Source organism: Podarcis vaucheri (genome assembly GCF_965113315.1).
Source record: "Podarcis vaucheri genome assembly, chromosome: 6".
In the NCBI taxonomy this organism is placed as follows: Eukaryota; Metazoa; Chordata; class Lepidosauria; order Squamata; family Lacertidae; genus Podarcis; species Podarcis vaucheri.
Window position 1 is genome coordinate 42,645,587 of NC_138764.1, and position 27,347 is coordinate 42,672,933.

The 27,347-nt window shown below is 41.6% G+C and overlaps 1 protein-coding gene across 6 annotated transcripts in view; it reads right to left on the reverse strand.

Moving 5' to 3' along the window:
* Positions 1-27,347, reverse strand: part of LOC309534854 (uncharacterized protein) — a 109,839-nt gene that overhangs the window by 64,821 nt on the left and 17,671 nt on the right. The window lies entirely within an intron of this gene.

The following is a 27,347-nucleotide window of genomic DNA, read 5'->3' on the forward strand; positions in this document are numbered from 1 at the left end:
GTTGGCGGCAGTGGAGGAGGAATGAGCAGTCCGAAAGCAGCCCTTTGGGCTGCTTGTTCTTCCTCCACCGCTGCCACCACCACCAGGTTTGTGGTGTGGTGTGAACCAGATTATACTTGAGTCAATAAGTCTTCCCAGTTTTTGTGGTAAAATTAGGTGCCTCGGCTTATATTCGGATCGGCTTATACGCGAGTATATACGGTAAATAGAGATCAATCATCTTGTTAGTGCTTCTGGCTAGCTCAAGGCCGCACCACCATTAAGAGCTGTGGGTCATGTCTTCAGAAAACATGCAAGATGCAACATCAGCACCAACCCTTCTCCATCACTTCCCTGCTTCCTAAAGTACCTTGCCAAGCACTCCTGAACCATGTTAAATTTTATTCCTTTGCAAAAGCAAGGAGCTGACAAACCCTCTTTCGTTAGGAGCCAAGGACTGAACCTTATGCTTGGGGATTGCAAAGGATTCATTTGCAAACAAGAGCAGGTGAACTAGGAAACGGATAGGGAACCTTTGACCTTGAAGTCTAATTAGATCCTGCAGGGATCTACAGGGCCATTTCCCCCCCAAACCACACTCTCCTTAATGTCGCCTGTGACATCAGGTGTGAGACAGTTAAAGGCATGGCTGCCAACACTTTGTGGTCCATTTGCAGGCGGTTTAAAACTGATTGCAAAGGGAACTGAAACTGGTGTCTCTCGGCACCATAAAAAAACACCTTTTGGAGTCCCTTTGCAAGCAGTTTCAATGCAAACCACTTGCAAATGGGCTAGCTATGTTGCTTAGCTTATAGGCACTGATAGCCATCACTTTAAAGTCTGTTTGCAAGCTTTTCATACTGAAACTGTCTCCATACCGACTTCAGATGTGAGCCCTTTCAAGAAGTCACCAGACATCTTAATGATGTCAGGTGATTGACAGATGGGTGGCACTGCCCATGAGGTGAAGGCGGGATCCAGCATCCAGTTTCTCACCCCAAGCTAGAATGTCAGCTGCTAACCCTTTCTTATACATTGCTGCAGGATGAGGGGACATTACCATAACCAATTTAATTTTCATCCAAGATGCCACAAGGATGATGTTTAATCTCAGAAATTGTACCACTGCATATTTCTGCAAAGCCACCAACCTTTAGATCTCTAACAGCCGCCCCTCTGCAGTGAAATCTTTCTCTGTAAAGCCTCCAGAGTTCAAGCTGCATTGGCTCTCAGTGTAGCAGCTGAGCAGATGTGCCTTTGAGTCCTTAGCCTAACTCTCACGGCCTATGCAATTTGCTCAGCATCTGACAACAACGCCATCATATCCAGAAAGGCGTTTTGGAATGTGACTTCTCCTAGACCCATGAAGGCACAAAGTGCCACATCAGTTGTGTGAGATTCCTTGTTTGGACCAACCTTTGCCAACCATCAATATGTTTTGTATGACAACACCCATCAACACCCAGCCAGCATGGCCAATAGCTGAATGATGTGAATTGCACTCTAAAGCTGCTGTAGGCCATCAATTTGGGAAAGGTGGCTTTGGACTAAGTAGCAGGTGAACTTATGAGTCCCATTTACATTAGGAAGACTGGTCTTATCATTAAAGCTTTGGCAGTGCCATAGCAGCCATCCAGATCATGCTTTGGTGTTTAATGCCACTAGTCAGGCTGTTTAAAAAACTGTCCTAGATCAAGGTTGGAGAATCTCTACAACAGCAATAGTTGTCAAGAACTAGCCTAGGAAACAACCACATAGCTCTTTTTGCTATTTACCCTCCATGCTAAGTGCACCTTCAGTTCAGGTTTCAATGATAACCAGACACACAAGAGTTCCCCATGGACTTCCAATAAAATAAATGGAGCAGGAAATCAATGATGGACACCTGTCTCTTTTTATCACAAATTAAGCATTACAGTTGCAATATCTGCAGTGCCAATGGAACAAGGCAAAACAGTTTAAACAATAATATGAAAACTTAGTTACTGTAGCAGAGATGCTACAGTTATCAACACCATGAAAATCTGTATAAACGCTACATATTGTGCTATAGAGTTGCTATAGTTTCTGATATCTAAGGATGCCATCCTAACCACACTAACCTGGGAGGAAGCCCCATTGAATTCAATAGGACTTACTTCTGCGTATACATGTTTAGGGTTGCACTGTAAATCATTACACTTTGGCTGCAATCGTATACAGCATTACTGAAGAGGAAGTCCCATTGAATTCACTAGGACTTACTTCTGCATAGATTGCATGTCTGCGGCTTTGAAGGTGGAAAGCGTTCAAGGCATAAGTAGCAGTGTAATAGCAACATGGTGTTTGCAAACTGCACACACAGTAATAAATCATTTCACTGATGGAACGGGTGGTAAGAGAAAATTACGCTGTCCCCTAGCCCGCTGGTTACATCTTGCCATTGCTCAAAAGGAAGGAAGGGAGATTGACAGAAACATTTATAATACCATGCAGGATTATGTACCCTTCTTGACTTGTGAGTGTATCATTTACATAAGAAGGGAATCAGATAGCAGAAATTAAAGCGGAGAAAAATGACAAAAGTGTAAAACACAACATCCTCTTGGCAATTCTCCTAAGCCAGAGTCACTATTTAGATGCTATCGTTGGCAAGTCAAGCCATTTGTTTATGTCTTGTATTTTTCTTCATTTTTAAAAAAAAGAAATTTGGGCTGCTGGCACTGTAACATTATTTTGCTCAGACCTGCCATGCTCATGTTCATTCATAATTGTCAACAAAAATAACTTAATATGTATAGGCGATTATAATAAGAGTAAGTGCTGTGTAGGAGGAATAATGTACGCTTCACTGTCAATGCACACATGTGGAATTAAGAAACATTACTCTGGTCAAACGTTAACACATTCTATGAGCACTTTTTAAAAACAGATTTATAAAAAGTCGTGAAATAAGTGATGCGAACAGTATACTGAATGCAACCATATATAGGAAAGTTTAAGACCCAGAGATTTTATGAAAAAGACGCCCTATTGTTCAAAAGCATAAAAATAACTGCAATTCTGCATTTTTTCAGGTTTATAAAAATGGATTAGGAATGGCAAAGTTGTAATTTGAGCTACCTACGACATGCTTTCTTTTTGCTTTTCTAACACAGCAGTCCTTTGCATGCCTACTTGGAAGTAAGGTTCATTAAGTTCAACAGGGCTTCCTCCCAGGTAAGCGTACATAGGGATGTCCTTCTGATAGGTCAGGGGAAGCCACAATGGATGCCCGCCAGTTGTTTTGGACTACATCTCCCATCAGCTCTAGGCAGTATGGCCAATGGTTGAGCATTATGGGAGTTGTAGCCCACAACTACACTATGTTGGCTCCCCCTGCTATTCACACTTACCTGAGACTAAGCCATCTTGAGTACCAAAAGTCTCCTTTCCAAGAGATGTGCTGTAAAATAGCAGTGGAACCAATACAGAGCATTTTGGGGAAATGCTTATTGTTCCAAGATTTTAGTGATATTTTTTAATTGATTTAGGTGAGCAAAGTCAAGATTTTAAAAATGGGAATTTAAAAAGGAATACATGTAATGATCACTGATTCCTTACACACGTGGAGTGCTGTCATAGGCATGTCCGAGGCAACACTGCACATCACCAGAATGGAAGTTCCATGTGAACATCTGAGTGACTGTAGAGGATTAGAGAGAAATGATAAATGCTTATCTGGCATATCCCCAAATCTTAATCAGGCAGGTTTAGTAGTCATTAATGGAACAAGGATCCTAACACCCAGGAAGGATCAAGAATGTCAAATCAAGAAAACTTTGCGTGCTTCGTTTTTTAGCATAATGGGGCAAGTTCAAGAAAATGTGCATTGCTGCAATGACTGATTCATTTCCTCTTTTTAGAATAATTGACATAGGAATAGCTCCTAAGTACAAAAACCCTATCTAGCTTATATAGCAAGCTTCATTAGCCTGCTATTATATATACCATAAGGATACCTGTAGGCATTGTGTGGTTCTGAAAGTGCTGTGAGGAAGAAATGCCTTGCAGCAGAAAATTGCCAGTGTACTATCACACATGGGCTCCAATGGTTTCCAGTCTCCGGGGACTGGTTCACGCAAGAGAGCATTTCTGCAGGCTGCTGGAGTTCTGCCGCTGTATCTGTTTGGCAGCACCACCACATCCACTTGCCTATTAATCCTTCTCAGCAATGCCAGGAAACTGGTGTTTCCTTGGAACTTCCTTGTTACTCTTCTCTGCTGCAGAAGAGGGCATGTGGGTAAGCGGTGCAACGCTGCTTAGAGGGCTGCCGTGGAGTTCTCCCCTTGCCTGTAGTGGCTGCAGAAAGTGACAGATGCTACAGGCAATCAGAAGATATAGGCATGGGAAACTGGTCCTCCCGGTGTTGCCAAGCTACAATTCCCATCATCTATGGCCATTGGCTATGCTTGCTAGGGGCTGATGGGAGTCATATTCAGTAATGTCTGGCAGGCCAAAGGTTCCCTAACCATAATATATAGCCTGGCTGGTAGACTTTTCCTGGGTGAGCTGGCCTGTACAGTTGGAAGTAGTATAACTGAGCAGCAAACTAAGAACTTTGACTCTGGCAGGGATATATCTTCTCAGGGCTAATGTGCCCCAGTCAGCAATTTTGAAGTTCATCCTTAAAAGAGTGGTAGAAGTACCATGAATGTTTTGTACCTGACAGAAGCATACATGTTTTGTAACCGGCAAAGCAAAAAAAAATAAAAAATTAGCAGTCTAAACAATAGCAGGCGGCGGGGGGGGAGGAACCCACATCATTTCCTTAGTACAGTAACAGAAGCAACATTTGTGCTTTTGTTGTCATTAGTTGAATGGCTTTTTAATGGATAAAGCCATAGCCGGTATCTGATAATCAGGCTACTATCAAATGTCTCTTACCAAATGCTAATTTAAAAAGCATGTTCTTTCACTGTTAGCATAAAGTATTTTATCTCCCCACAAAGATAGAAAAAGAGTGGAAATCTGCTTCTACGAGAAATTAACAGCATTTTCTCCTGGTTTTGCAACAGATTTTTATCAGCTTGAGAAATAGTGTCTCTATTCAAAACGGAATGAGCCAATACTGTTGATGTTTTCTAGATGTGGAAGAGCAGTCAGCCTTTCTTCTTGGATGACTAGTAAGGGGCATTATATGTGTCCTTACATTGAACTGTGCAGGGTTTTAAAAGGGTGCATGGGGAGGGGGATCTTTACAGTTGTGGAGGGGAAACGTAACCCTTTCTTCCCTTGCCACAGTCCTGAGGGAAATGCCTCATCTGAAGCTTGTAGTAGCAATGACAACAGTAGGGGATTTCACACACGTACACACAGTAAATACCAGCTTCAGATAGGATTTTCCTCTGGACCACAACAGGGGAAGGAAGGGTTAAATTCCCTCCCCACATCTGCTATGAGCCTAATAATTATCAGCACACACACCCCCTACTTGGTGCTATTTCCATTGGGTTGGGGAGCCCTGAACATTCATGCATTGATGCATTTAATGCCAAATCTAGCTTGGCCCCGAGTTGGCACCTGGTGGTCATACAGAGCCGCAAGGGCCAGGAAGGAACACCTGGACATAAACTATGGGTGTTCCATTGACAAAACATTGCCTGTTGTTTTCCTCTAGAAATTTCAGGTCAGAAATCATGGTGCAGAATTCTTACTCTTACAACTACCAACCAATTTTTGTATGTCTTTCCTATTGCTACACACGGGATCATTAACTTTCAAACATGATCTGCATGGCCTGGTAAGATTTTCAAGGCTGTGTGTTAGCACACTGTGCTATTGCAGAATTATCCCCCCCCCCCGAAGCTGATTGTTTCCCTGCAGCTCCTAAGACAGCATGAGTGGTCGCAGGCTACAGGTGTGCATCTGCACTTAATTTTCCCCAGTGCTCTACTGCCAGAGAAACTGCAGTGCCCTCCCAGTGATGTTCGATTCCAGGTCTTATCAGCCCCCGTCAGCATGGCCCATGGTCAAGGATGATGGAAGTTGTACTGCAACAGCATCTGGAGGGCCAAAGGCTCCCCTTTCCTAATTTAAAACTTCCTTCCAGACCGGTGTTGTATTGTGGGTGAAGTCTGCAACATGTTTTTGACACAAAAACAGTGCATTAGTGGTGCATTTGTTATGCTTTCGTCTGTTCTATGAGGCTTCCCCAATGTGACCACATTAATGCTCTCTGGAGGGGCTATAGCAGAACAAAAGTGGGACCAAAAAATGGTATTAAAAAGTTATAAGCTTTCAGGAGGAAGTTACAGGATATGCAGTGACTGGGAATGAAGCGATGTGATGGCCCCAAAGAGCTGTTTGTGCAAGCACAAAAAATATTGAGAGGACAGCCCTAACAGCTTCTGCAGCACAAATCAGCATGAATGTGAATAAAAAGGATGTTTGGAAGGACTCAAAGTCTCACATTGTTATTGCGGCTCTTTAGATAGCCAGTGTCATCATCCACTTGGAAAGTTACTACCCCGTTGATAGGATTTAAAGTCCTTGAGTTTCTCAGTGAAGTCTGTAACAAGTAGTGCATCACCCTCTGCCGTGAACATCTTTTCTCTCATAGTTTCCGCAACCTGCTGGTTTCAATCTTGTGCCCGCTTACCTGAGAGTAAGTCCCACTGAACTTGGTGGGACTTACGTCTGAGTAAATAAGCTTAGGATCAAGTTACATACAGTAGAGATCACTGCATTTTCTGGTGCTGAAAGCAGCAATATCTTTTACAAAGCCCATGGCATCTGTTGGCTCATCCCACTTCCCTGCAACAGAGAGACATTAAAGCTCCTTCCCTCATCTATGTCTGCTCTACCAACTCACAGGCAGGATTTGAGCTTCATTGTTTCACCAAGGAAAAATCTCTGTATAGATTATGTTAATTCCACACACCCCCACCCCCTCATCCTGCCAAGCACCCAAACGAATGGAGCTTCTTAGGATTGACATTCATATTACACACCCAGTGGACTGATTGACTTTCCGTGTTTGTACAGCACAGTTAGATCAACAGTTATAAGATGGATTGCTTCTCATTACAAATTCAGGATGTTCAATTAAACTGTATTAACACAGCAAACTGGGGATGTGCCTTTCTTCATACAGCTGCCTTCGGTTCAAGTTCGGACTTAGCCTTTCCTTTCGAGTCGCTGGGAAGCTTACCTAGGTTTTTACACTGCAAAATCCTTTGTGAGGGTTTTGTTGCTAATGATTTCATAGTGGCTGCTGCAGCCCGGAATCTGGATATGCTTTGTATTGCACTGAGCCCTCAGTTACTGAGCTGGATTGCGGAGGCGCTGGTGTTTTGAATTGATTGTAGTTGCTGCCAGAAATGATGTGTGTTTAAGATATATTGTGTTTTCCCTTCTTCCAAGTCTGCTGCAGATGTAGGGAGACTAAGACAGAAGCAGGAAATATTGCTTATGAAATGCCCTTAGTGTTAATACCTCAAGCTTATATTTTAATTACTGCATTAATATTCTGGGATTTTGATGAGCAGCCAAAAAAAAAAAAAAGCATTGCTTGGGGGGGGGGGCTCGTTTTGGTGGTGCGCCATCTGTTCCTCATTTCATAGATATATTTTCATTAGTGGTCCTGTACAGAAGGTTTAGTGCATTATCGTATGATGAGACATATTAAAACAATAAATAATTCCTGCACGATGCAGCTTAGAATTAAAAGGCCATTGTGACAACACAAACTGATTGATAACAATATATTTCTGAGCTAAATATAGCTCAGGGAAAAAAATTAAGACATTTCAGAACAAGTAATTGATGGGGTCTTCTCAGATGATTTATCAGGAACTGTGAATCAATGCTGCTGTGTGCTTGTGGTGGAGCTGTTTTTATTGTGGTTCTTTGTAATGAACAATGAATCTCAGAAACAGATAAAACTGCCTCTCTATAGTAATTTCTATCTCACTGTAGTAATATTCAGTACTAGATTTTTGTCTGTAACCATGCATGCTGGAGGAGCCACGTGTTCACATATACAGATCCTCTGACCTTCTTGCATTGCAAATCTGTCTAATGTTCACCCAAAGCAAAGTACTGAATATAAAACTTGATCCTGCAAGTTACTGTGTGCATGGGAAGCCGACCTTTTGTGGCTTCTGCACTGTTATGGAGTCATCTCAAGGCTTAAGGACAAATCTGAACCAGCTTCCATCAGGCTGACTTCTTCTCAGTGTAGCTGCACTTCTTTGAAGAGACAAGAACTCTCAAAGAAAGAATTTTAAGCACCTGCACAAACCAAACTGTAGTTTCCACAGTACTTTGGGTCAGCCATGGCATTTAAATCAACTTGTGATTAAAATGAGGCTTCAGAATATAAAACTTTTGAGGAATTAATGTGCTTTGTGTTTCTGGGGGGGGGGGGTTTCAAAAAAAATCTCCTCAGTTATTTCTCCCCCCGATTCTCTACAACCTTTGAGGCATTTGGGGGCTTTGGGGAAGACAAGTATCTGGACCTGATGGCTTCCCGCAGACCAAATACAAACCCTCCCTCTTCACTATGACTCTCTGCCAACCTGCTTGGCCTGCACCACAAATGCTTCCCCAACTGAAGTGTGGGTAAAAATATGAAGCAATTCTTTCCAACTTAATTGAGCTTCGAGGAGATAAGGGAGGACTGGCTATTTTAGGAAGCAGATCCTATGAATTTTCCATTTTTTTCTGGTTTTCTTGTGGGTTTACTGTTCACTACTCAGACATCCATACTTCCTAGAGTTTGTTGTCCAAATAGCTGCCAGTCTCTTGCCTCTTGCCTTATGACTCACCTGTCACTCATCTCTAAGCTATGCCCTGAAAACTCCTCTTGCCACTTCTCCACTCCAAAGATCCTCATTACAGTTCCGTCCACAGTCCTAATTGCTTTTAGTATAAATATCCCCACAAGTTCCTTCCCTGACTGGGCTCATAATACACCCACATAAGGTTTCTCACTCAGGTTAAAAACAGTGGTGCGAAAGATTTCATGGTCCTCCTTGCATTCACAGCTTCAGGATTGTGTTTATAATCATAAACAAGATGAAAAATTTGAACAGCATATTGAAATGTAATGGGAAAAGAGTGGCATGTTCTGAACCCTAGAGCATTTCTATACGTAAATAAGCGTTTCATCACTCCTGTTTCACCTACACTGTTAATGTTCCAGTGTCAAGTTAGCTCAAAGAACAAATGCAACCAATCACAAAGGCTGTCCTAGGCTGGGCCAATGCAAGAAAATAACTCTGGGTGCCCTTCTCATCTTTCCTGGTAAAACTTAATAGTGGAGGGAATTTGAGGCACAGTGACATATTCTAAAACGCACTGACTACAGAAGTCCTGTGAGGATGTACACTACTTTTAAGAAGAGCATCGATTTTAAGTCTACTTGCAATATTCTCATATTTGTTGCTCAAGCCCCACTACCCCCTCAAAAGTGCATCAATAACAGTGCTAAATAAACAAACAAAAACTGCTAAAAGGGCACCTTGTGTTGCCTGTACTACTCTGCAACTACAAATGGGACATCCCATAATCCACTGACTACTATAGTTGGCTGCACTGTGGCAGCCATCCATTTGGAAGGATAAAGTCCAACATCATCTTAGTAGACAATGACTGTATACATACCATGCATTTAAAGCACATGACTTCCCTGAAAGACTCTTGGGAACTGTAGTTTGTTCAGGGTGCTTAGCATTATGGCTTTTTAGGGGTATAGTGCAGTTCCCAAGATTCTTTGTGGAGGGGTCCATGTGCTTTAAATGTATGGTGTGCACAGAGTCAACGGTCGGCAAACCTGCCTCTGCAGTGTTTCTACAGTTCCTGGTCTTCATTTCCAACGAATCTTTGTTTTGCAACCCTGTAAGAGAAGTGGACACTGCGTCCCTGTCTGCATCATTAAAGCATAGGAAGTTTCATATTCCATGTCTCTTCTGAGCCTCAGACAATGTAACTCCACTGGCTTAATGTAAGGCAATGGAGCCCAGCTAATTTACACCTTCTAATGATCTGGCTCAGTAACTTCCAGAAAGAAAAGATATGTACTAGCCAGTGATAATGCAGTGTTGATGCCTCTCTGTGAATGGCAAGTTTCACATTACTAATTTTGAGACTAATGTCCAAATAATGACACTTTCTGATTATTTCAAGGGTGCTTACCCTTAATTATGAACTTTTGCTTTACTTCTGGAGTATGTCAAGCTTAATTACTTGTCGTTCTGGTATATCTTTTGTCAGTAAAAATGAACCAAGTGTAGATGAAATTGACAGAAAAAATTAATTCTTCACTGAGTGGGCAAAGGGAAAAAAGATATCAAATTGCACAGGATACTGTGATGATGTGAAGGAAGAGGTTTCTACTAAATATTTTCCTGGGGCTTCTTCCAGAGAACCTGTTCACAGAGAATGGGGGAGGGGGGTGTAGACATGTTGCCGGTTGGCCTGGGTCACTATTTATTGTGCATTCATTCTGACTGGATTACATGGAACCTCCCCAGACATTGCTATTAACACACACTTTCCAGTGCATTCTCCCTTCACTTTCTGTATCATGCCATCAAGAAGTATCCTTTCTTTCTTTCTTTCTGGAAGTGGGCTTGTTGCACAAGAGCACAGATCTACTGTAATTGTGCAACCTAAATTAGGCGGTATATAACTGAATCGTTCCTGCAAAATTGTGACAGCCTAGAAGTGGTAGTATTGGATTACAGCTGCCCCCATTCATTCCTTCAGCTCAACAGCTGAAATGCTCTTGGATTTCCCCAGCGCAGCACTGCAATGGGCTAGTACAATCACATGCTCACTATAATGGAGCTCTCCTGTTCTAGCTCATGTCTACGTTATGCCCTTTGGTGAGCATGCTGAGCACCCTTCCGCATGGTCAGTAGTGAACGAACACACACACACACACACACAGAGAGAGAGAGAGAGAGAGAGAGAGAGAGAACACTCACTCACGATCTTATGGTGCCAATTCTACTTAATAAACCTAAAGTCAATCTAGAACTTCAGTACCTAATGGACACATAGACAATCAGCTCAAGACATGGTAAAATTGATTCCTGGACAGTACCATTCCAGAATAAAGATAGGATAAATCACATGATTATATCCCCCCCCCATAAAAAGTTCCTTGTACTTGGACATTCTAGTTTAACCTTCTCAATGATAGGAATATCTCACTGAGATCTAGTATGTTTCACTGAGAGACAACTTTCTCACTAATGAAAACGATCCTGTTTTACAGATGTTGCAAAAAGGCTGAGACATAGGAAATATAGTCCAGCCAGTCAGTCCAAGCCTGACCTGGGCTTTGAACTTTAGATTCATAGATCCACATCTAAAAGAGTATCTACTAAACCATTCTGCCTGTCAATATTTTTTTTTTAAGCAGGGGTGGGTTCCTTGGCTGGATTTGCTGTTTTGTAAATTTTACAACCATAGGAGTTAAACTAAGATAATGCTAAAGCATTTACATTGATGACAACATAAAATCTGCATTAACCACAATGACCTTCATCACTTCAGGGAGAACAGCTTAGCTCTCATGTGGCTTTCATTTATTGTCAATGGGAATATCAGTCCACTGCTGCAAACCAATCAACTATAACTTCCAGCTATCTTTTCTGATTCCAGCAGCTATAAGATTTACATATCTTCATATTTCACATGCTACTTTTGTCCAGTCTATGTTGCCTTCATTGTTTCGGTCAATGGCGCTTTTTAAAAGAAACTGTACCAAATGAACAATCCTATTAAGTTCCAATTCTTGTGATGATCAGGCCTCCTTTCAGTAACACCTATACTAAAAGTGACAGTGCTGTGTAGGGCAAAGATTTGGGGCAAGAAATGCAGAGCACTCATACAGTAGACCCAGCATTTCCAGTGAGGGAGAAACAGCATTCCATTAAAAAATGGTGGACCCCAAATTTCCCTACATTTAAAGATGGAGCTTCTCCATGTAAAACCACTTCTACAATATCATCCATGATGTCTGTGGATGATCTCTTTGATTCTAAATTTGATAAAGTACATTTTTAAAAACTCACCCCAATCCTTCTTGTAGTCTAAAAGAGTAACAAGTTGAGGATTAGAAAACGATACCCTTCTCCCGTTAGATAGACAAGAGGATTCTTGTTTTTAACCTTCTTGGGTAAATTACTTCCACTATTCTAGCACATCTAATTTTCAAAATGCATTGCATGAATGGTCATCATAATTGCTATTTAACTGATGGATGACTAAACGAGAGAACATTGTGATTTGCCTAAATCCACATAATCCCAACCTCATGGCCACCTGGCCCTTCCTGGTGACTGACAGCAATGCTGCAGCTCCATCCTGAGCCACTCCTGCTGGGGCCCAGTTGCTCTTGATGCAGGTCCCTTGCTCTACCCAATGGACGTCAAGAGCTCCCCAGTTGACTCTGCTTATTATCTATCTTGCAGAACATGGTATTTCTGGATCTTACACTGTAATATACTATGCGTGAGGGGAAATAATAGCTTGCTTTCATTGTGAACTGTACTTTATTATTAGGATTAATTTATAAAATGAGCTGTTATTGATGTTTCCTCCTTCGGACAGAGTGGCCTTTGTTGCCTCACCAAATCCTTCAAACCCATAATCAGAAAAAAAAGACTTTCAAGTTTGTTTTTTTACAATATGTAATGTGGAGGACTGAGCAACTGCTAGGAGAAATAGCCTAGCTAAAAAATTCTTACGTGACTGGGTTCTCTAGGAATGGGGGAGGACCATATTCCAGTGGTCAAGCATGTAAGCATGTGCTTTGTATGTGGAAGGTCTCAGGCTCAATCCCTGTCATCACCAGTCAAAAGGATCCAGTAGCAGACCAGCAGTGGGCGGTCCATTAGGGCAAAGGGGGAGGGGCCCCAACAACCTCAGTCAGCGCATGCAAACTCTAACCTGCCTTCTGCCATTGTAGAACTCAGAAAGGAGGAAGGAGATGGGAGCTAAACTAGCATAAGTTGCCTGCCTCTCATTGGCTCGAGCTGCTTTTGAGTTCACTGCTTTCCATCCCACCAGTCACAATGGGTGGCAGCCCGCAATGGCAGATGCCATGAAATGGCCTGACTGCTGTCCCTTGGAATAGGCAATACTGACCTAGAAAAGAAGAATTAACTGAACAGCATAAGGTCGCTTCTTATGTAGAAGTCTTGACGTACAGAAAAAGCCCAAATTCTGCAATAGCATGGTTTATTTTAGCCTAGATACACATTGTATGTCTGATAAATTGTGAGTGCATTAATAAAAAGAAACTCCAGGTTTTTTTCCAGTCCAAGACTCTTCTTGGAGTCTTAGAATTCAAAGCTATTGATGTCTAGAATGCATTCTAGGCACAAGCACTATATATGCATATCCACAACCATGCATTCAGCAGAAAAGAACCTGGAATAATTGTTATCCTCTAATTACACAGTCACTGAAGCCCTGCTTCATTCATAAGCATGCAGAAGGACATGGAAGAAATCCACTCTTTTTAAACACTCTGATAGTAAGCACATCCTGGTGGTTAAAAGGTGTAACGGGTTACGCCTTAGGTAATCTTGAAGCATATGCTGAAGATCGATGACACATTTTGCTGAAATTCTAGGCTTGCTTAACCCGGAAATAAACCTGATTGAAATCATTAGGACTTACTTCCCAATAAACGTTTTTAGACTTAGGCTGCAAAACATAAAGTGTTAACTTTGCCCTGATGGTAAAGCTAATGTAAATGTCAGTCTACAGTGATGGCTCTGTGTGCTTGCAAGCTTTGTACAGTGATTTCCACACTTCAGTGCATTTTAATGCTTAACTTATAAATCATTAGCTCAAGTCATCATTGTTAACAAAACAGATGTGTTCGATTTTTATGCTGACTTTGCTGTAAAGTAAGTTGAGTCATAAACATATAGAGCATTTCTATTGACACATTTAAAGCATTTGCCCTTTACACTGCATGGGCTTTGCTATTTAATTATGGGATGGTTTTAGCTGGACTGCAAAATGGAATCAGTGAGTAGTGAAACCTGCCTGTAATGTAATGTTGCACACTGTGAGATTTGGCAAGTATTACACAGTAGGGCTTCTCTCGCATTTGGGAAATCATTCTGCACAAATAGCTTTTGATGGCAAAAGCTACTTAAGAGCAAAATAAGGTCAAAAAGCATTAAGGAGAATGAAGGGAGACTAACATTTTTCATCCTCACTTTCAAGCATAAAAAAACCATGTCAACAATTGACACTTAAAGCAAACATTTGCATTATAGTTTGCTTTTCTGCACCGAATAGACAATTATTTATGTTGTACAATATGATAATCTCTTTGGGCAAAGATATAATGGTGAACCCAATGATGGTGTAATGCGATCAGCGATTCTCTTGAGCACTTCTCCGTTGCTTCAGTAGATGTACAGTTTATGCAGGGTAAACGAACCTTGAAGCATTTCTAAAGCTCACATCTAATGGATAGATTTCTTAGTGGTGCTCACTGCCATACTTAAAGAAAGTCTTTTTCATATTAAAAAGTTCCTTATCTTCGTACAACAAGGTCCCAAATTTAAGAACTGGCATTTAAAAGATCTACATATTTTTTAAAATATGTAAGAAATTGTCATTAGGGCAATTACGTAATTTTAAACACTGGAGTGTATCTAATGATGTCGTTGTGTGAGCAGAACAACTTCCACATGTGCACCAAATCTGCTCTGGGTCTCTCCAACCCTCTGAAGCATATTTGGAAGCGGGCAGGGAGCACATGCGGGAAGGAGAGGGAGAAGATGTTCCATTGCACAATAGGACGTTGTTGTGTTCATGCGATGACATAGCTGGATTCGACCATCTGGACTTAACGGTCTTATGGAGGCTCCCTCTTTCAGATGGTAATCTGTGCACTTCACTTAAACTTCAAAATATGGGGAACCAACCCTGCCACCTTAGAGGGCTCTCCTGATGATTATTCTCAGTGGGGTACGGAACCTCTGCCCAAAACTCCTGGCCTGAAGTCACTGCCCAGAAACAGCATGCTTAAAATGCTATCCTACAAGGTTTTTCCTTTCCCTTTTTAAATAAAATAATTTCCAGTCTTTGCTTCAACCGCTCTTTATCTCTCTCCCCTTTGCCTTTGCAAAAAGCCAACAATTTAAAAAAATCACAGGAACTCGGCACTCTTCACTTAGGTATATCAAGAAAGATTTCTTTTTGAAACTTGTCAGAACTGATGTGTCTTGGCGAAGAAATAATGACCCATAATGGAAATAAGGTTTCATTTTATTACATCAAATCACAAAACAAAATAGAACAGAGTGAATGAAAGTTGAATATCCTTTCTCTGGAGACAGGCAGCAATAGAAGGAGCAAACCAATGGAAATTTTGCTTTATGAAATTATGGCACATATAACTGAGGCATGCTGGGCACTCTGGCCAATGTTGTATTCTGTAGATCTGTATATAGTGTATATAGAATGCTGCACTTTCAGTGGGAAAAGCAGGTTCGGTTATTTTTCTATCCGCATGGACTCGATCATATAATGCCATGTCTTCATCTTTCCACCCAAGAGACAGTGTACATATTTGCATAGCAAATATTTCATTGGCAGAGCATCCCTGACACTCGGCTGGGAGTCAGGAATACTCACATAGTCTGGTTTATGAGCACAGAAGGTGATATTAACTTTGGGTTAGTACTCTGGACCTCATTCTGTTCTAATCCTTTGACTCACATGGGGCTGATTTGGTAAGAATCAGAAGAGAATCGATCCGTTTCCATTCACTTCAGTGTCCCAATGGTGCATGGCAAACATTGATTCTCTTTCTTTATTCATTTTCACAATAAGGAAGAGCAGTCTAAGTACTGCATTGCACCTAATATATTTTGTGATGCGGTGGTGGTAGCGGGGAGAAAAGGACTTTTTCAAAGCAATGTGTCTTCAGCTAGTTATATTCTTCTAAATAACAAGTGCTGGGTAGATGGCTAGAAATGATGTATCTGGCAAAATTAAACTACATTGATTGAAAGACAGAAATAATTGTAAATACACACAAGCGTGCACACGGTTTCTTTTGGTCAAGAACCAGCCAAATAATATGTGAAGGACATTTCCCAACCATGGCAGGTGAAAGCAGCACAGGCAGGGGAAATGTATGTGATAAGGATGGGCCCAATGGCATCAGATAACAATTAAAATATCAATCGCCAACATGGAAGGACTGTTCTCTACATCCTTCTGAAATTTGACTTGATGGACTCAAATTAACACTGACACCCACAAAAAAAAATAAAAAACCCCACCCGGGTCCGTGCTCTTTCATACACTACATTTATTTACTCACATTTTTTACGAGTTATATTCTTCACAGTTGAACAAAGCCACTATGTTGAATCAAGAGTAAGTTAACAGTTTCTTTCTAAAAAGAAATCCCATGGCATTGATGGCTGATGCTGGAGATCAGGAGATAAAAGAGCATCTTGTATCTTCTATGTTGGAGCATTCCTTATTCATACATGCCTTTCTGCTCCCATCAGACAACAGACACTTTTGTTTAGTGATGGGCAATGTTCACATTAGTCTTTAGTGTTCTAATCCATTAGGCACTGCCTTTTTCTTTGACCTTCATTCTAGTCAGCTTCTAAGCAAGAGATACATATTTCTCCTTTTTACTTCTTCTCTTGATATATCCTCTTGACGTAATGGAAACCTTTTATTTGGAGCATAGTAAAGGAAATATAAATAGATGCCTTATTTAGATGTAGTAAGATTTTCTGAATGCCAACGGTCTGGGGTTCCAAATGTAACTTCAGGTAAAAAAGAAGAAATCTTAGTAGGGGAATTTCTTCCTGGGAATGGGATTAGGATGCCTAGGATATTACTATATGAAGTCAGTTTGACAGCAAGATAAGAAAGAAACTCTGCAAAATAAGAAACTGAGGTCAGAAAGGAGTCTTGATATGTGAACGTAAGTTAACACTTGCTGAAACCGTTACCTCAATCTAACAAATATTCTGGCAAATATACAGACAAATATTCACTACTTTGGTATTAGTCCAAGTTTAGCAGGTTCTGTGGTTCTTCAAATTCTGTTCAGTATTGTGGGAAACTGTAGAAATACAAAAATGTTCCTAAATGGTGATTTCAATGCTGCGTTTTCACTGAACACAAAGGACTTAAAAATCAACAGAGCTATATCATTGTTGTCAAGGACTTAAGTCTCTAGAAAGCTGGTTCTTTACAAGAGAAATGCAAAATGCAAAACATCTTATGGAAACAAAGCTACTGTGCATATTGAGCTGTCCATTTAAATTGATACTTCTTAATATGTGCAATTGGGAGGGGTTAATCCCCTGAAACTAAACAGGTGCTTAGTGTAATTGCAAAAGATTTCCAAAACTCTTGGTTAATATCCACGTATCATTCCTTACTCTATCATACAATGCATAGGACGAAAATCTCCTTTCATATTTAGCAGGGGGGGAATTATTCTGGTTAACTGAAGAGGATAAACTCTGAGAGAGAGAATTCTATTGATGCAGTTTGACCTGAGGTTCATTGAGTCTCTAAGATTCAAAGTATCCACCATGCTGGCAAGTCTGTTGGTTTAATGCTGGAACTAACCTACAGAGAACTGTGGGCCCAACCAGAATGCCGAAAGAGCACATAGGAGAGAGCTGAACCCTCCTCTTCTTGCATTTTACCTCCCCACTATTCATTACCTCTCCAGGTGTTTTGTCCCAGCTAGACTCACTCACTGCATCAGAGTCTGACTAACGTGGAAAAAGTATTCAGGTGACAGATCTGGGCTAGGTAAGCTATGGGAGGAGGGAGGCTTAGCTCTCTTCACTTGCATACTATTTTTGCTATTCAAATCTGCTCCCAATGCACATTATGCATGGCTGGAGGAGACTCACAGTCAATCAAGTCTACTGCCATCACAAATTGTCCTGAATCTAAGGCTTCGTTCTTATAAACACTTACTTGGAATTCAAGTCCCATTGAATTTAACATGGGGTTTGCCTAGATCCTAGCATCACCATGCAGGATTCAAGGGACTTTCTCCCGTCGTCTGCTCTTTAAATAGGATGACACTTGATGGTGGGGAAGAAACCCAAATCTATTGGTAGTTTCCTATCAAAAGCATAGAAGAAACCTTGCAGTATAAAGAGGCTTGCTACTATTGTTCTTTGAGTTGCAGCATGGCTAGAATGTTTTCTGGGAGAACATTTCCCACACCCCCTCCTCTCTGTTATATGGATAGGAAGGGAAACCATGAGACTACTGCAGAATCTATAACATGACACCATAAAGGCTGTATTTTCCCTCCCGCAGCATGCAACCATTGACTCCCGGTTCAGATTTATACATTTTGCAAAGGACACGTTTTAAGATTAACACTAACTTTTCTATTACCACAAGGTCGTTTTCAGTAAAATGGGTACATGTGGCCCTGAGCCAGAGATTCTTGTGTGCAATTAGGCTTTGCATGTGGCTCGTGCCAAGTATGGAAATCTGCATGTAGCTTTACAGACCCTGGATACAGGTGTTTTCATCCACATTAATAAACAAACGAGAAGGTGCGTTCTCATAATATTGTGAGGAGTGTTGGGGGTGTACGTGCACATAAGCATGTGTGTAAGACCTAGCACATCTGCTTCCCCATCCTTGGATGATGCTTCCTTTGCTCAAATGTGATGCTATCCAGCAATGAGCTATCTGTACAGAGGGCAGGTCTCTTATGTCTGCCATTCCTGCCCTCCATCACTGGGCTCCATTGTGGGTTTGTGGTGTGCATAAAGGTGTTTCCATGCGCAAGGGCCCCTCACATGTCTACATAGAGCAATCTCTGAATTGGGGTTAATGTCTGCAAACAAAAATCAGCCTTCTACTTTTACAGAACTGCATGCCTTCAAGGCACACCGAGATACCAAATAACAACTCTTGGTGTTGTGCTGCCGAAACACAGTATTTAATGTGTGGGCCATTATCTGAATTGCACATATTTGGACACAAAGAACGATGCAAGTGTGCCACTGATCTAGCTAGAAGCTTGACATTCTAAAGTACAATGCAGAGTGCTGAGCAAATCTGATGTGTCCAATCTTCAATCAATGTACAGCATTTTATGATGCATGTAGTATTTTAAGTAGCAACAGAATATGACTTTGAGGGCGGCAGCCTATAGTAGGATATTACAGTGTTTCTCGCTTCAATGTAATATTTTGTATGGGTTTAGAGAAGATGGCCTCTGTTGTGCATTGTTTGTGAAATGTTTCTTATCCCAGAGAGGTGTATGATGTAAAATACGTCAGTGAAAAGTGTATATTTTATGTGAGAGGAAAATACATTTTATTAAAGGTAAAGCTTTGTTAGCTGTATAAAATGGCAACTGTTCAAGTGTACAGTAACTTCTTACTAATGTATGAAAATCTGTGATATTTTTGATTTGATTGTATTTGTATTGCCCAAATAAAACATTTTGGCTGTATTGTTCCCAATTCTTGCATTTCTGAAATAAGACTAAATAAGATTCAGCTATCAATAAGCCAATAATATGAGTATTGTCATTAGCAGCATCTTTGTCAGAATAGTACTTCCCCTAGCCCTCCCCCCCAAAAAGCTCAAATGATTGCAAAGTCATGGGCCCACATAAGGATGTGCACTAAACACTAGATTCAGAAAAGATCTTGATTTGCCCATTCAGAAAGTGGCCTCACTTCAGGAAAATGAAAGTTTCATGTCTCCTCGTTCACTATTATTATGGCTCCTTTACTTTTTGGCAGAATTTGGTTAAATTTGCAGGCACAGAACCCCTTCTGAGTGGATAATGCCTGCCAAATTTCAGAAGGGTAGTTAGAGCTTTTCTTGAAAGACATGGATTCAGCCATAGTGCATACTGGAACTCAATGTCATGCTCTCTTGATTTTTCCACCAGCACAAGCTTTTTTGCTTGCTAGACAGAACAATCCCCTTCTCCTCCCCTGCACACTGTTCTGAGGATTCTTGTGACCCTCCAGAATGGACTTGGAGGAACTGTAGGGGCACACAGAGGAAGGAGAGGGGAGAAAGCCTCATTGTGCTAGTGGGAACTGGCTTCCACTTGTGGACCAGGTTAGTTGAGTCTGGGACACTGTGTTGCTCCTTGCGCCCCACCCACCTCCACTCTTATCTGTGGGCACAACTGGTGAACTAAAAGGGCATAAATTAAATCTTTTTGAGATAAAATTTACACCTTGCCAAAACTGTCTATGGCAACTCTTAATATTGGAACTGGTGACTATTTTATGCAGCCCAAAAATTCATGTAAATTTTGTACTCTATGACATATGTATTCCCCCATGGGGGGAAAACAACAACACCCACACATTAGAATTGAATTGGTTTTTGGTTTCATGAAACCTGAATAGCTTTTTATAAAGCACCACCGGGGATTGAGGGGAACATAATCGCTGTTATCCACAGCCAGTGCAAAGTGAGAAACAAGTGGAAGTTAATAAAGGTTCATGAAACAAAAAGCACTAAATCTAAGTTGCTTATTTATTAACACAACCATAACATCAAAACTGTTCGAAGAGCCTGTGGGGAGATTTGGAAATGAAGGGGAGCCTGCTGAGAAAGCGTCAGCCCCATAAGATCAGAAACAGCTGTATTCTAAATGAAATTGAGCTGAAGACGTCTACCCTCTGGTAACCTCACAAATAACAAATTGCAATTGTCTAACCATATAATTTCAAGAAGAAGGCAGGCATCAACCAAATCCTTCCCATAAAGAATGACAGTCTTGTGCTTTGGATAGTCCTCTAGAAGGTGAACTATAATAGGTGTGTTAAAGATGGATCATGACTTGCAGGGATGATGTTGGAATACTGGGGTACCTTAACTGCATTTACCTTGAAAGGAATTACTTCACCTGCCCACTGAACTTCAACTCATGAGATCCCACTGAACAGCTCACAGCCACTCTGAAGCAAAACAGTGTGAAGTATGAAATGAATAAAGTCCTAATAATTGCATGCTGCTTTTGCAAGAGCTTATGGTAGGGGCCTACGAATGAGGTTGCATGCTGAGACATATCAGTCCCCAGGAGACTGTGAGCAGATGTATTCTTAATGAGTCTGAGCTGATAAATTGACACTGCAGAGGGAATCGAGACAGACAGAAAGTAAATTCCCAGGAAAACTTATGTGGGTGGCACGTCCAAAAGAAGCTTCTCTGCTAGTTTCAAATGTTCTATATATTGGGGAAATGGCCAAGCAGTGACTTCGGACCATTTCATCAACTTTAGATTTAATCTGTTCTCAGAGCCTTTGCTTCTGGCCTTGACACCCTACCTGTCGAAGTCAGTCCACCAGCCAGCATAATCATCATGTCAGCCAAAAATGCCCTTCCATGCTAAGTGGTACAGGCAATATCAGCAAAGGAAAATGGGAAGAAATGCCTTGTGGGACATGGAGAGCTAAAGTTAGTTGTATTAAAGCTGCAATCCTATATCCATTTATATACATGGGTAACTCAACAGAAAGGTGGTTTTCTGAGTAAATACTGACTCTAGCTACACTTGCCCTGCATGTCCCACTGAAACCAATGGAACTCATTCGTCTGTACCAACAAGTTCTGTTGCAGTCACTGGAAGTAAGCCATAACTTTAACTTCCCAATCCAGCTAAAGTTAATTACTTATGGGCAATTTTACTTTATCTTCAGGCAAGTTATTTTGTGAGGAACCTCTTACAAGAGCCCATATTAAGCATCCATTGATTTCAACAAAACAGTTAAATGAGCTTACATCTCTCTCACTGAAATCAATATGCCTTAAGGGCCCTTAACTTTGACCAAAGGGAGCTTCCGTCAGGATGTACACCTAAATTTAAGCAGATGCCTAATACTGGATGAAGTCTCCACTGAATTGTCATTATTTTGTATCTGCAAATTATTCTCATATTTCCTGCAGGTATGTTCACCTTTACCTGCTTCAGAATCCTTTCAAATGTGGTAAGAAAACAAGAAGATGAGCACAAATCAGAGCATTTCTCTTCTGATCACTGGCCGTCCTTGGTTCCTTTGTAGCCACCAGAAAAATATAAATTAGTGCATTAAAGTTATGTTTATGAATCAGAACTTACAGCTTCAAGGTGCTTTTTTACCATGGAGGCAGTTCCCCCAGTTCATAGGTACTCTGTCACTGTCTGTTTGCAATTTGTTAAGAGGTAGCACAGGTGTTTCTGGATACAGGCCTAATGCCATTCCCAGACACACTGGTACCGAGAGAGTCCATATAGAGGAGAAAATGCATTGCCTATTTTCTAGCCCAGGGGTCGGCAAAGTTTTTGTGGCTTGAGCCGGTTCACGGTCCCGCAGACGCCGCGGTGGGCCAGAGTGTGCACACACTATTTCCGGCACTCCTTCCAGCGCGGAGGTGGCGTGCACAGCTTCCCATTGGCTGCAGGAGCTTCCTGCAGCCAATGGGAATCCGGCCAGCGTCACGGAAGGCAGTCCCTGCTCTGCTCTGTGCCGGTTTAGTGCGGCGCACGGGAGCCAACCGAGCGGGCAGCAGGGGTCCATGGGCCGGTTAAACGACCCCCATGGGCTACTTGTGGTCCATGGACCTTAGGTTGCTGACCCCTGATCTAGGCAACTTCTTTCTGCCACCACTTGTCACCCCAACACCTCACTTTTTCTTCCTCTAACCACAGTCCTTGAAAACACTCATCCAATGGCCTCCTTGCATCTTATCTGGAGCTGTTTTTCACTCTAGCAGTCAGCTAGGCCCCTCCAAAACTGGTTCTTACTAGTTTTGTGGTCAGGCAGTACCCTTACATATGTAAAATTGCTCAAACTGATAATGGGTTTTGAAGAATTTCTACCTCATCAGACAAAAAAACAAACAAAAAAACATCTTAGCTTTTGTGGGGTCAAAAAATATAATTCAAGGTATTATCCTTCAAATGATACCAGAGAGCTTCATGGCTAATGAGCAGTGATATTCATCTGATAAAGGTGCATGCATTGCCTGTTTGGTCATGTTGTGGGTATTTTCTTTGTCTAAAAACAAATGAAGGTTTTGTTAACTAGCATATTTCCTCAAGTTCAGATTTGGCTTCCTTGAATATCTGAGATAAGTACAGGGTTGTGGAGTGCTGCTTTAGAATGCATCCATTATTTTTTAAAGGATTGCCCTCTATTCCAGAATATCAGACCCACAAGGGACATTATGGGCCTTATTCCAGATTGCCACAACTCTAGTGAATCCATCAGTTTCCCACAGCAGTCCTTATTTTGGAGGTTTGGAGTAGGGATGGTGGTGAAATTTGGTTCAGTTTGTATTTTAATGTACACTTCCTGAACAATGCATGGCGGCCTTCAAAATTCGCATTTCTCTGAATTTTGTAAGGCAGTTCTCCAACCCAAACTGTGTACAGAAATGCATATACATGGGGAATGTTTGCATGAAAATGCATATAGTAGAGAAAGTGACACATGAAAATGTATTTGGAGAAATGCTTCTATTAAGACAAATGCACACTAAAATACTGATATATTTTCATGACTTTTTTTTAACAAAATCACAAACTGATGCAGAAATATGGTGAAGTCAACACTGGGGAAAAGACAAACAGAGAGAAACCACGATTTACTGATTCGTCCATTGCTAGTTTAAATGTTCAAGTTATTTTCAAACAAGCAGTTAGTACCAATACACTGATTCTCTCCCCCAAAGTCTTATAAATTGTTATCTTAAGCTTTCACTGTCTATTCTTAACTTAGTGATGGATCACCTTAATTCCTTTCCACGTTAAGTTTTGTGTGCATTCAGTCATAGTCTGTTATGTTCCAGACTTTGAGGATTTTTCAAAATACTGCACTTTAATTGTATACATTTAGTACAACCATTGTTTACCCAAAGTACATGTTTTATGTGCTTTTCAATGCATTTTCCCTTAAATTATGCATTTTGAATCCATATTTTCAATGAAGTGAGCATTTTTGTTTGCATTTCAAACAAAAACTGCACTGCAAAAATCAGAGAAGTGTGCAATCTGATCAAAAAGCTGCATTCAACCCACAGAATATGTCCGGGACTGGAAAATTCAGTTGGTTTGTATCAAAATCCAGACCAAACCAATTTCTCCTCCATTCCCAATCCCAGGTAGCAAGAATCCCCCACCCCCACAGTTCCAGAACTTTTACTGACATTGCCTTCTGAACTTGCGAAACAGAAGGGGGTGGGGAGAGAGAGACAGAAAGATGCTTTTTTTTTGTCTTTATTAGACAACTGGGTTTCCTGAGACAGCGTAACGGCAGAAGCTCTTTCTAATACTGGTGTAGACTAGGAACCCTACTATCATCACAATAGGCATAAAATGATAGTTTGCAGTATCTACGGATCATTATACCTTTTTAAATGCCGCAGGGCTGAAGTCATTCATGATGCCTGCATCACCTTTTCAAGGCATGTTGCTTTTTTCATTTTTGCTTTATATATTTTCAGAGACTGACACATACTGTGAGAGAACCAAAAGGTGTACATACTTTACAGCTTCACAAAAGAATACAAAATTGCCTTCCATTCACACCGTAGACGAAGTTGAGGACAGGTGCCTTCTGAAATTTTAACTAGTCTTATGCAAGATCATGAGGGAAAATTTTATCCCCTAGGATATCATGGTAGGCACCTTTCTGCCCCCTTGTGATTTGTCTTTTTGCTTGGGCCAGGTTGATTAATTAAACAGCTTTGAACCCTGCATTCCTGAAGGAACATCTCCACCTCCATCATTCAGCCCAGACACTGAGGACCAGCGCTAAGGGCCTTCTGGTGGTTCTCTCACTGCAAGAAGTGAGGCAGAGGGCCTTCTCAGTAGTCGCACCCACCCTGCAGAAAGCCCTCCCACCAGATGTCAAGGAAATAAACAACCATCTGACTTTTATAAGCTATCTGAAGGCAGCGTTGTATAGGGAAGTTTTTAATGTTTGGTGTCTTACTGTGTTTTAATCTTTGGAAACCGCCCAGGGTGGCTTGGGCAACCCAGTCCAATGGGTGGCATATAAATATTATTCTTGTCATCATCATCATCATCATCATCATCATATTATGATGTGGTGGTCCAAGCTGGGTATTGCCTGTATAGCTGTCTCTGATTTTCTTCTCTAACATGTAGTAGCACTGGCATCAAGGTCCACAATTTATAGGAATGATACAAGGGAATAAATTCTCAGCTTTATTCCAGCACTAGGACCCAATTCCCCCCTTTAGTGCCTACAGTGGCTGGGATGGGAAGAGCAGCAAAGCACGGCTGCCGACTTAATCTGAGCCTCGGTGCCTTTCATTTTCAGGCACTGTTGGAACCCTCAGAATTCCTTTCCCACTATTACCGACTGACCGGCTTATTGAAAAGACATGGCTATTCCCCACCCGCTTCATCGCAGTAGTGATCCCAGGGCAGGGTATAATAAAACACAACAGGAATGACAATATCAGCCACAAATCAAAACAGAAGAACAGAACAACAACAAGAAACCAGCAGAAGCAATAACAGCAATACCACAACCAGGTCAACCATTGATATCCTCTAAAGGTCTGCTCAAATAAATGGATCTTCAGAGGACCCAGTTCACTGAGAGCTGAAAATTCAAGGAATGGGTCTGGAGTTTCCCTGGGGAAGGAAGCAAGCCCTCTTCCACATCCATCCCTAGCTATAGCCCTTTGTGCCAGCAACATGTGGTGCCAAGATGTCTTTGGGGGGTGATGTATTTGGCAAGCAGGACATATCTGTGTGACGCTGCACCATTAACATCACATAAAATGCTATTTTAACTGCTGCAGCACAAGCCTGTTCTTGCACTGCTGCGGCTGACACAGCCATTATGAGATTGGCCTGTTCCAGTTAAAGCTCCCTGTGTCTTGCACAAATGACCCCTGGGCATTTAACGCTGCAAGTAAAGGTCACCCATTTGTATCCTTGGAGGGAAGTGGCTCCCCATAACATAAATGGCCTGTGATCCTCCCTCTTGTAATACACTTCCCTTGGTTGATTGTACTCACACAAGTCAATATATTTTAGGATTTCTGCTGCTTTCTCTGTAAAAAAAAAATTTCACAGACGGAGGGCCGGAGCTGAGATGCAAGGAAATCTGAGCATCTTCGTGGAAGACACAAAGCAATCGCTGCTTCCTATGAAATCTAATTTAAACCATTAATGTGGGTCCATAAAGCAAAGTCACATCGTCGGATCCGAGTTATTTATGGCATTGGGATCTTACTGATTATGGCAATAAATAATACAGCATGTATCACTGGGAAATAATGTAAAGTCAGTTAATCCACAGGAGAAGTGGAAGGCATTGGAACAATTCGCCTATTATTCTGGTGCAGCAATTTCATAACAGCAGCCTTCACACAATTGCGCTCTTCCAGGTAGCAGGCAATTTGGCCTCCCCCCCCCCCCCCGCTTCCCTGGCTGCCTGCATCTTTTTTTTCTTACAGCCCTAAGCAGCTTCTACTTATTTGTTAATATTGGGGCGAGCAGGGGGAGAGATCCCATTCAGCTGCTGATTGTGCGCATGGGCCCTGCCAGTTTGGCTCATTCAAACTGGCAGAATTACAGCTCCTTTCAATATTCCCACCATGGCGCCAGCAAGATTTCAGCTTAATCCTGGGAGGCATGAGGTCAGCCTCTCCAGCCATTTCCATGTTGACAGCAGTTTGCTTTGGCTTAAACACTGGCAAGCTGCCGCACCCTCTCCGCCTGAACCCCGTTAAACCACTTTCATCGTGGCTCTGCTTGGAAAAGCACAACTGGTACTTTTGCTCTCTGTTCCTCTTTTATATCCCTACAAAGCGACAAAACCAGAATTGATGGCGGTGGGGAGCGTGCTTAACTGATCCAGTTGGCTCATAGAATCATTGCAGCAGGAGCTCCTATGGCCATTCTCTTGAAAAACAAAAATGAAACCTTTCTTAAGTATGCTATTTAAGGTTTCATGTTTGTTCACAGGCAATGCACCAGAGATGCATTTAAATATTGCCATTTTGTCCTAGAGGCTAACAGTTTTTCTTTCACAGCTCAGCGCTTAGGACATTTCAGTCCATGCCAGAACTGTGATAGGATAAGACATCCTCAGCCTTCCCAAATCTGGTGCCCTCCAAATCTTGTTGAGATCCAACTCCCATCAGTCCCAGCCAGCTAGACCAATGGTCAGGGATGATGGGAGTTGTAGTCCGGAGGGTGTCAAGTTCGGAAAGGCTGCCTTGCACATTGCCTGGGGAGCATGGAGAAGAAAATAAACAAAAACACAGTTTGTCAGGTTTCCATTGTGATGAGATAGTAAACAACACGGGTTTGATTATCTCTGGAACAGATCACATGATCTGAACTGCGT